This window comes from Myiozetetes cayanensis, unplaced genomic scaffold (assembly GCF_022539395.1).
Source record: "Myiozetetes cayanensis isolate MyiCay16 unplaced genomic scaffold, myiCay2020 scf3, whole genome shotgun sequence".
NCBI classification, from domain to species: Eukaryota; Metazoa; Chordata; class Aves; order Passeriformes; family Tyrannidae; genus Myiozetetes; species Myiozetetes cayanensis.
Window position 1 is genome coordinate 53245184 of NW_026087521.1, and position 12017 is coordinate 53257200.

General features: G+C 38.8%; 1 protein-coding gene across 1 annotated transcript in view; it reads left to right on the forward strand.

Moving 5' to 3' along the window:
• LARGE1 (LARGE xylosyl- and glucuronyltransferase 1) overlaps window positions 1-12017 on the forward strand; it is a 281360-nt gene that overhangs the window by 123198 nt on the left and 146145 nt on the right.

Below are 12017 nucleotides of genomic sequence, written 5' to 3' on the forward strand. Positions count from 1 at the left end.
TTCATGCACTGGTTTAGGGATATTTTTTATATCATGACTTATTTTTACATGTCCTACTTTAAAATGATGTGTGTTTCATTTCTGATGTCATAGCCATGACATGTAACCTACCATCTGTATCACTGCTGAGATTTCTTTTCCTCTGCAAAGTGTGTTAGAAATTTTGCTGTATATAGTACATGACGATCTGGTATGACATTTTTCTTCATGAGGAGGACAGGAAACTAACTTCTGAGTTATTTTATCTCTTGTCATAAGTGAAGATAAATGTCATAACACTGATCAGCCATCATGTGTTCCGAATATGCAGTTATTTGCATTTTCCCTTCACTTTTCTTTGGGACTGAAGTGGCTGAAATGACAGGTGCAGCAAATGAAAAGTGCTGAGAATGTGTGGGGAGAAAAGAAGACTCAATACTGAAAGATATTAATAACTTTTGCACTGCCATGTCATCAGAGGAATAACACTGATGTTATTTCGTAACGTTAAACTGGAAATTAAAACTTGTAATATTTCTGTCTGCCTGTATAATCTTCAGATACATTTAGAAATAAGAAAAATAATTTATTTGAAAATTTGTTCTTTGCCAACTGCCTTTATATATGTGTGCTCATATCTGTTGTTGTTGGCTCGAGCTCTGTTAAGATTTGAATGTTTTTGCAGATCTGGTTCCTCCTAAGGAAGAAATGGTGTGGTGCAGAATTTTGAGGTTTTTTACTGACTTATTTATCCTTGAACAATCCATGATGCTCAGTCAGTATTCAGACAACCTCCTTTTCCAGCAGCCTCAATCAAAATATCAGTGCGTGGTACTCTGATGGCACCGCTGTGCCAAGGGAGATTAAAGGATATAACAAGCTTTCAAACAGGTTTCAGGATCAGCAACCAGCCTGAACTAATACTGCAGCATTTCTGTAGATGTGTTGAAAATCAACTTTTGAGATTCCGTGTAACAGTGCTACCAGGTGACTTCTGGCAATACACGTAAATTTTGCTGCAGCTAAATTTTAAACTCTCCTTTAAGACCCTTTCATGGAGGCTGACCACCTGCATTCCCTTAGACCTTCCTCTTTTAACCTGTCTCCCATGTTTAACTAAAGCTAAACTTTTGCTTTATTTTTTGCTTTATTTTTTTAAAGATTGAATGAATAGATCTGTCACTTTACTATTCATTGTTGTCTGATTAAAAAAAAACATTCAGGTCCATTAATAGTAAGCCTATGATGGACTCTTACATCAAAGTGATATGATAGCTACAAGGAGGCAGGTAGCTGTGTTAGGGGTTACATAAAGATCTTCCCAATTCTTTCTCATGTTTCCTTATCCCTAAAGCGACTGTGCCTCTGAACTCCTTGGGTATGAAGCAGATCTGAATATGCCTTGTCTGTCCTGTAATTATGAAAACATGGAGAACTTAACAGGTAAATGTAGTCTACACATTGTGTGTGTTTACCTGTGTTCTTGACCCTACAGTTAACCAGGGAGGCTTGGCTTTTACTGATGACCAAGAATAACATTCAGGAAATGAAAATCTGATCTGGAGAAAGTGAGATGAGAAAAAACTAAAAAGAGAATCACATAATGATACTCAATTTTCCTCCACATCTGGAGGTCATTAGAAACTAATGAACTGAATCTGTCCACTAGAATTTCTGCAGTTTTTTTAAGCTGACCAGGCTGCCTTGTCACAGACCGGTTTTTAGGTTGTAAGGAACCTTAGGTAAATAACTAGAGGAATATGCAAAAGTGTGTCTTATATTATTCTTATTAGAGATATTCTGGTTAAAATGAATGGTTGCATTTTTCCTCTTATGCAGAGTTAGGAACGTTTTCTGCTGCAGCTTGTAGATGTCAGTATGTGCAAGTGCATTTCTTCTGAATGGTTGGTCTGATGAGGCTAAGGAAGGATATGCAAAGCAGACTCTCTTGCCCAGGTTCCCCAAATCCAAGAGCTGTACAATCAGGAAATGCATTATAGCATCCATTGTTGCTTCAGCAGGGAAAGCGTGCTTTACATATGCAAATACTGCTCAGAAGTTTAACTTAATAATTATCAGCTGGAGTCTCTATTGATGAGCAGCTGAGGCTAATCATCAGCAACAGACTGAATTAACTACTACTAGGCTGCGACTGAGCATGCTTGTCTTTTGCTTGTGGTTACTGTGGCAGTTGTAGAAACCTGTAAGTATTTTTAAAATCTTTTCTAAGCTTATATATATTTACTTCCTGTACTTTCTGTACTTTTAAAAAATTACTGTAAAATGCTGTGTTTTAGACTTTTTCCCTTTCTATCTCTTCCACATTTTTATTACTGAGCATGAGCCAACACAGAGTAGTTCTAGTCTTTTACATCCCACAGACATGAATGATAGCCACAGTACTGTGTACAGCTACAGGGACACGTTTGGGCACGTGCTTTACCTTAGAGAGCTGTAATGGCTGCCTAGTGCTGATTATGTATTCAGCTGTATCAGGGCCTCAGAAGTTATCTTAACACAAAACTCACACCTAAGCAGAGAGAAATATCTGGGTGTATGATACCCAAATGGTTAATGAAAAAAAAAAGAAAAAAAAGAGGTGCTGCTTCTCCATAGGAAATGTTTAGATTAACAAATCCCATTGTTTTCCCTCCCACTCATACTGTACATCAGGGAAATTCAGCTGGCTACAAATACTTACCCTGCAGATATCATTCATATGCCTTTTTATAAGTGTGCTTTATTATTCACATCACACTCCTACAGGCCCTCCACAGCTTCCCTTCTAATTATTCCCTGCTTGCCCATTCCTATGAATAACCAGTGGCGTTCACCCACATTCTGCCATTTAAGGCAGTTAGTAGTCCATCCTACTATGAATTGGATTTCTCATTTTCCAGGAGGTGCCACAATTTATTTAAATTCATCCAGATTGAAACTGTGAAGATTTATAATTGAGTTGCAGGTTTCAGCTTCAGGGCACAGGCACCCACTAGACAGTGATTTGTCTCTACCCCCACAGTGGAGGTGGTAGAGGGTAATGTTTCAGGGCAGAGGCAATGGATGCTTTGCATTGCAGGAGGTAAGAAGCATTGTGTGACCCTTTGGGTCAGCTTAAGCTGCGGGAATGGTAACCTCTAACTGAATGGTGATTATGTCTGCGGCTGAAAAGGGGTCATTTATTTGTGCCCCAAGTGAACACTGCTAATTGTGATGAGGTTGTTAGTGACAGAAAGTCATTGCTAAGTGATGGCTAGTCATAGCTTCTGTAGAGAAATGTTTTTGCCAAAAATCCTATAGGCAACACCTCAGAGCCTGTGTAGTGTGGTCAAAGGACAGAAGGGACAGTGACCCTCTTCTCCTGTTCCAGTATTCTCTGCAGTGTACTTGCTGAGCATTGTAGGAGTTTTCCCTGCAACACCCATGCAGTATCTGAACATGTGAGTCTTCCAAGCTGTCACATTGGCAGTCTTCACCTGCATGCTAAGCTTTTGAAAAGAAAGAGAATATCCCTCTAGCTTTGTGGAGAAGGAGCTTCCTTTTCTCCTAGTTCTCCCCCGCTTTCCAACTGCTAAAGAAGTGGTTTGCCAAAAAAATCAACATCTTTACAGGAGTGGGACTTGGAGAAAATAACAATTCGTCAAGAGCACAGATGGCTTATTTAGGATCTAATAGGTATTAAGACATTATTTTCCCCAAGCTTTACTCCTGATATTGATAACGTGTTATCTTTGCCAAATTCCCCTCTTGATAACATGTTATCTTCGTCAAGCCAAGTCCCTGATAAAATCTTATTTTCCCTCAGTGCTTACCGATAAGATATTATTTTCTTACATCTCCACTCCCAGTGGAAAGGAGGGAAATGTTATTTTTAGTCCTTTTCTTGGAGAGGCATATATTTTGCCAAGGCAATGCAAAACAGGGAAAAGAAGAGTGAAAAAAAAAAAAAAGAACAAAAAAAAGTCATTGTATTCGAGACAAGGAAATGAGGAAATAATTTAAGACTTATGGGCTCTTGTTTTAAGTATGCTAATAAGATAACATTCATAACTGGCTAATGAGATAATATTTCTTTTTGAAAAGCAAACTGTTAAGAACAGCCTCATCCAAATTCAAGAAGGATGTATATGTTTAGATTTTCTTTCCCTATTTCTTCCTGCGTTGTGTTGCTACATGCTTTCGCTTTACCTAGAGTCTTTCACTGCTTACCATGCTTATTATCCCTATTAGAAGTATTGTATTCACTCAACCAACACATAAACAGCTCTCTGCAGATATGCAGTGTGATGACCCTTTCTGAGACAAACCCTTCCTTATTTTCTTGTAGTTTATCAAGTCGAATTTGGCCTGAAAATTTTTTTCTGTCTCTACCACTGAGTTCATTACATGATGTTCATAAAACAAAGGTATTGCAAGTGACTGCTGACTACTTTTCCTCACATTTTCTGGGTTTCCAACTTGCAGGCTCTTGCATTATTGTTGCATATGCAGATAGTGAGGTCTGTCCTCTGAACAAAGGTAGTGGAAGAAAAGGTGATTATTTGTTGAAAAACTGTATCAGAACCATCTCAATTGTGCATCTGAAACTGGTGTATTCTGTGACTGTTAATGACTCCAAAACTTTGTCTGACTGTAAAGAGGGACTGATAGTACCACCTTTCCCTTAAATAACTTCAAAAAAGAAGTCACTGATCCCTGTTCTGCATTGAAGTATTACCGTAATGAACATCAAAGGCCAGTGAGGGAATAAATAAGTCTTTTTTCATTACAGGGTATGTATGTGTGGTCACAAGCAGAATGATGAGCTGAAACAATCTGCTGAATAGCTGTGAGCACCATCCATTCTGTGCACAGAGTGATGCCAGTATTCTTTGGAAATAAAGTGGTGATCATGCAATTAATGATCCTGTCATCAGGCACAAGGGAACGACAGCAAGGATTGAACAGGAGATCATCATTCTCTCATTTCTAAACTTTTAAGTGTTAGACTTCAGTGGCCAGTTGACCCTGGCTGGACACCAAGTGCCCGCTAAAGCTGCTCTATCATTTTCCCTCCTCCGGGGCTCAGGGGAGAGAAAATATAATGAAAAGCTCATGGGTCAAGACAAGAACAGAAAGAGGTCACTCACCAATTACTGTCAGAGGCAAAGCAGACTCAGGGAAATTAATTTAATTTATTACAAATCAAATCACAGAGTAGGCTAATGGGAAATAAAAACCAAATCCAGAAAAAACACTGTATTTCCCACCCCTCCCTTCTTCACAGCTTAATTTCACTCCCAGTTTTCTCTCCCTTCTCCCTCATAATTGTGCAGGGCAATGAGGAATGGGGGCTGTGGTCAATTTATCAGATGTTGTCTCTGTGGCTCCTTCTTCCTCTCACTCTTCCCCTGCTCCAGCATGGTGTCCCTCCCACAGGAGACAGTCCTCCATGAACTTCTCCATGACTACAATTCTTCAGAAATTGCTCCAGCATATGCCCCTCCTATGGGGTGCAGTCCTTCAGGAAGAGACTACTCCAGTGTGGGACCCCTACACAGGGATCACAAATCCTGCCAGGAAACCTGCTCCAGTGTGGGCTTCCTCACCAGGGCACAGCCTCCCTTGGGCTATCTTTACACCTGCTGTGGTGTAAAGTTCTCCAGGGGCTAGAGGAGCAGCTCTGCTCCACCATGGTTCCCCATGGGCTTCAGGGATACAGCTACCTCACCATGTCTTCACCATAGGCTGTAGGGGAACCTCAGCTCTGGCACCTGGAGCACCTCTTCTCTTCCTTCTCCACTGGCCTTGGTGCCTGTAAAATTGTTCCTCTCGTGTATTCTCACGCCTCTCCTCTCTGGCTGCAATGGCTCCTGTAGTAACTTCTTTCCTCTTCTTTATTCTGTTCTCCCGTAAGTGACCACCATTACTGATGGGCTCAGCCTTGGCCAGAATCCATCTTGAGCCATCTGGCATTGGCTCTCTAGGACATGGGGAAAGCTTACAGCAGCCTCACACAGAAGACACCCCTGGAACTCCTCTGCTGCCAAAACCTGGCCATACAAACCCAATGCATTTTGGAATCCTGGTGTTCTGTGGTTGTAGGTTTTTTATGTGTGATTGGTTTAATTTCTGAATCCACTGATTGTAGAGGGCTATTTTGTTCAAGGAAAGGACAGTGAGAAGGTTATCTCTGCATATGAGCAGCAGGCAATAATGTGATTCTTTAAGTAAGGCTGTCCTACAGTGGAATTGAATGGTTCGGGTTTGGGTTCAATAAAACATGTTAATGTGTTCTTAAGCACCATTAACAGCAGTGGAAGTGAAGGCAAATTTAGTACTTAAAGGACATGCTGAAGTTCCTAAGTGCAATTACTATTGCCTAAGTCCAAGGCTAATAGTTGATTGGCATGTCCTGTGAAAACAGTCTCTCCTTACCAAATAACATGTAATTTAACACATCTGTTGTCCAAATCTGAGGAAGGTTTGTGCTTGATACTGATGGGAGCAGCTTTTCTGTCAGAGCTGATGAAACATTTTTGGGCTGCATGGAAAGGCTTGGCTTTTATTTCTTATGCTGCCTCTGTCTAGTGAACATCAGTCTTTAAGGTTCTTTCAGTGTTACAACTTTCTACCTCCGACACTTGAAAAGAATAAGCTCACAAGTAGCTCATGCCGTGTGAGAATGGAAAAGTTCCATGTTCACAGATCTGAAGTAAATTTTTTGGACTGTATTCCACTGTTAAGATGGTTGTTTGGGAAAGGTTTTCTACTTCTGGCTGAGATTACACTGCAGCATTTAACAAAAAGTTGCTGGAGAAAATAATGTCTTGGTGAGTGGGAGAATAGGCACTTTGGGATGCCTTAGCAACTACTCGTGGAGCCATATGTGTAAAAGTACCAAACTGTTAGCACAAGACTTCATTCATAGCTACCAGTATAGCCAGTACCTGCCAGAGTATCCAGCTGAGCAGAAGTGCAAGGTGTTAGATAATTAAAGCTGAGCTAGATCTCCAAAATAAAAGGGATAGTTTATCTGCTTACACCAGGCCTTTATGTCTCCTTAGTCCTGACAGCAGCCTTCTTATTTTTCTTTTCCCTTACGGTCCATGGAGTTCTCTACAATGGTCTTCATGGAGAAAAATAATTGTAGAATAAACTTGAAAGTGTTTTACTCACAACCTTAACGGGACAAAATCATGAGAGTGGTTGCCTGCTACCCCACTTCTTTCTGTAAAATACTGACTTTTGGCTAAAATTGTTACACTGCTAGTTCTTATATTGTGCACAGATAATGTGAGTTCTTGAATGTGAACAAATGTGAAAAGAAGGAATGGCATTTTATTGAATGTCTAGTCAGACAGACTGAAACACCGTCTGTGGGCAGCATAACTTCCTCTTGTCTAAGAGGCAGCCTAGAGTTCACTGCCATGACTTAATTCATTATAAAGGCATTACACACTATTAGGCAGAGGATGAATAATAGCTAAAACACATAGAAACCTCTAGAACTTGTAAAGATGGCAAAAAACAAGTAGTTTGGCTTGATAGCAAAAGAAATGTAAAAAATTTTAAAAAACCCTCCCAAATTAGGCTACATAAATTTACATGCTTCAAATATTTCCTAACACAGTTGTAAGCATTTTAGTTCAGATTCATGTGAGAAACTCAGGATTCCTTCTTCTGCACTGTGCTTCTCCTCTGAATCAGAGCAAATTTTTCTTTCCTACTCTCTACTTCTTTTCTCCTTATCCAGTTAACCTTTGGATAAACTCTGTTTTCTCTGTGGCTTTTTGCCCAGCAAGCTTCCAATGTCACTGGGTCCTTTTTAGGACTATCACCTCTCCAAGTCTGATAACTAGAAAACAAGGAACTTGGTTATAATGCTTATCCTTTAGGGTTTGTATGCAAGAAAGAAAACTCCACTGCTTCAGACCCTCTTATTTCAAATAAACTGTGCTGGATTCCTTTCTGCAGGCTTTAAATTATCCAGTGTTCTAAGATGCTCTACTTAAGTAAGTGTTAATGCAATCTGTTACCTTAAAGCCAGATGACTCCTGATATACAGAAGCATTCAATAATCCGTAGAATTGATAATTTACATATTGTCAAGTTTTCTGAATTGTTGGACCTAGTGTGATGGTAAGTTACTGACTGCTGTCAACCATGAAATAGTTATTCAGGTTTGTGTTTGGGTTTTGTTCTGTGGACAGTAGGATTTTGTAGGTCTTTTTAGGTACAGTTGGGTTAGCACAAAAAGTCTAAAGTAAAAGGCTTGACACAGAAAAAAAAATCTGAAACTGCCAAGGTCCAAAATAGAGCAGTAACCCAAATAAAGAATGAAAAATAATAGTTTTATTATTATTTATTACACCATTCAAAAGTGTACTGCTTGCTTCAGAGCAGAGCAATGTTCCTTGTAGTGTTCCATGGGAAATACTGAGTCCCAAAGTCACACAGACCTCATTAAGTGTTATTTTATTTTATTTTGATTTAACTGAGATAAAAAGTGCCTAGACTTCAGCTCAGAACAGTCTACCAGTTACTATAAACTATAAAATTCAAGTACAGTGCAATCATTTTAACTCTTCTACCAAGCAACACACAGAGTCCATCAAATATGAGTGGTCCCTAACATTAGCCCACTTACTTCTTCTTCAGAGATGGGGTGAAGCACACAGTCCTTGCATTGCCTTGGAAACTGGTAGGAAGAAAACCAGGATAGCATGTGTTGCTGTTTACCTATTAGACAATAGCTCCCAAGAGACATTTTGCCCTGTCTGTGTATTCACTGAAATAAAAATATCCTCACATGTCCAGTATGGTAAGAGATCTAAATCAAATAGTACCTTGCCACCAGCCTTGCCAGCCTCAGATGTGCAAAAATTTTGAGTTACACAGTCTCAGAATTGCTGGGAAAAACAAAAAATTGTATTTCTGAGTCTTAAGATCAAACTCTGTTTACCTTTGATTTTATACTGTTCTTTCAGATGGGTCCTGGAACTGTCACATTATTATTTGTAGCACGGAGTTGAGATGTACGAAAATACCAAATACATCAAGAAACACCTGAGAATAGTGAACAATATTACTAACAAAATATTACTTGTCCAACTGTATAAAGGCTGAAGAGATCGTTCCAGAAAATATCTTGGATTTAGCACCTTGTAACATGGATAATTTCTATACATTTCAACTAGTTGTATATTTCAGATGAAGAAGTTAGCTAGATGTTCAATTCCTGACAGGATTTCCTTACTGTCTTTTACATACTGGTAGAAATATTTACTACTGAGAAAACAGTGCTGGAGTTTACTGACATTTAAAGCTAAGACTGCATAAACACTGAGCTGGTCTCATTAATTGCTGCAACTTCCAGTCTGAGGCAGTGAGGTGATACTTTCTTTCTGTTTGTGTCTCAGACTATGCTATGTCTTATAAATATTGTGTAGAAACAGTTCCACTTTCCTGATGAATATACCGACAGTTGGTCAGATGTACAAAATGGTATGTCTTTTAAAAGATAAAAAACTTAAAAAGTTTTAGTTTTGGCAAAGTAACATTTATGACCTATTGATTTATGTTCATAGAATAGCTAAAGAGACATTTAAATTTTTTCCATGCTTTGAAAACTTGATCAGTGTGGTCCTGAGATTTGCTTCCATACCTTGCTGCCTTCTCTGGTAATTGTTCGAGAAGGAAGCAGAATTCAGTGGCAAGGATAGGAAGCAATAAGGAAGATCTGTGTCATTCTGGATATTCACTGAGGGGGAGTTATGATTGCCAGTGAAGTCTTTGGCTACATTTGCATTATAATAGTGTAAATGATGATAACACAGGTTGGTTGTTGTGTGGGTGAGTAGAGGTGCTGTTTTTATCTGAGAGTGTCTACACAATACACTCTTGCTGTCCATTAAGAGGAATGCAATATAATCACACCCAAATGAATCTTCCAACTGCAATTCCATGCCTTCCAAGCTGGATAGAGAAAGATAACTCAGTATTGTATTGCATATCTAATTGTAGCATTGTCCTTTATGTTGACGTTTCTGTATTGTTGCACCCATTATTTTCAGGCTTTTGAAATCTCTCATTTAATTTTTATTAATTATTTGCTGGATCATTCAAGTTGCAATAACAGTGGTCAAACTTAAGAATCTGTCTTGAGACACTTTTCAAGCTCAGATTTATCCATAAACTTTGCTAATGGTAAAAATAATAAATTAGAAAAATTTTGCAGGAGACTGTCTGCTAGAAAAGGCAAGATATTCTATCCAAATTATGTATAAAAACCAGGATAGTGATTTATATACATAACATGAAGTGTGTATACCTGTATAACTCTGCAATGTAAATTAGAATTGAGTTTTTTTTCATGAACTCAGTTTAGAGGACTGCTCACCATTCATGTAAATGTGAAATAATACAAGAGAACAAGCAATGAGAGGGTCTTTACAGGAGAGGTAGTTTTGAGTTGGCAGGTTGGAAATGCACTTGTTAGGGAGAACTTCTAAACAATAACTGCATGATTTCCATCTTGTAAACCACTCAGGCTGGTGTTCACTTGATAAAACTAAAGAGACTCTGCATTGGAAAAATTGTTAAATAGCAAACACTCCTCTGTACTCAGCCCTAGTGAGGCCACACCTTGAATCCTGTGTTCATTTCTGGGCACTGAGATGCTGGAGCAAGTCCAGAGAGGGGCAACAGAGCTGGTGAAGGGTCTGGAGCACAAGTCCTGTGAGGAGCAGCTGAGGGAACTGGTGTTGTTTAGCCTGGAGAAATGGAGGCTTAGGGGGGACCTTATCATTCTCTACAGCAACCTAAAAGGAGTTTGTAGCCAGGTGGGGGTCTCTTTTCTCTCAGGGAACAAGTGACAGGATGAGATGAAATGGCTTCAAGTTGTGCCATGGGAGATTTAGATTGGATACTTGGAAAAATGACTTAGTGGAAAAGGTGGTGAGGCGTTGGAATTGACTGTCCAGGGAAGTGGTGAAATCACAATCCCTGGAAGCATTTCAAAAACCTGTGGATGTGGCACATGGTACTGGGTTGACAGTTGGACTCAATATTTTTAGAGGGCTTTTCCAACCTTAACAGTTCCATGATTCTTTTATTTAATATGTGCAAGTACAAAGTTATATCTTACACCTTAGTATAAGATACTCACATTATCTTCACTGAAAAGGAACATCTTGCTAATTATGACACTGTCGATAACTCTCATTGTCTTTTGATTCAATTTGATTTCAATCAAACAATTCTGAACCTTGGTTTAGCGTGAGGGTTTTCTACCCACTTGCAAGCATTTGTACTCTGTGTGTATATAGTTATAGCTTTATTAAAGTTATGTGAAAATATGTCTCCTTTGAAAACACATCAGCTGTATCCCTATTTGCTCCTTTGAAATTTAGTAGCAATAATGTACTGAGAAGTGATGGTAGAATGTGTTCCTTTGTTTATGGACCCTGGTTTCAGGTAACTTCTCTTTTTTATACTTTAACTCATTTTTAATGCTTATTTCATCAAAGAAACACCAGTTTAATATTTCTGGATTACAACTTTGTAGTTGAAGGTTTTGAATTGAACCATTTTACTTTTTTTTCAAAATTCCCTTGTGTCTTTTTCAGCCAAAATTCTTTCCAGAATTTGACCCACGTGTGTATTCAACGTTTCTGTCCTTCTGAACCTCTTATTTCTCAACAAGCACATAATACCATGTTGCTGAATAAAACCCATCTGCTCCTCACATATGAATCAGCTGGGGCTGCTGTTTGGCACAAAATGGTTGCCAAAATGCTGTCGTTTGACTGTGGAGGAAATGGGGAATAGGAAAATTATTTCATCTTGCATACATTTCTAAAATATATTTAACTGTATATTAATTGTCTTTGAATTAAATCCTCATGTTCTTGACTGTCTTCCCAGACTAGAAACTGGCAGGCAGCCCTATGCAGAACAAATGAAACACATGCTTATCTTTTACTGTGGTTTTAAAATTAGTAGGACCTGTAGCTCATAGAACTTTAGCATTTGTCCAAGTTTACCACTCACTTAAG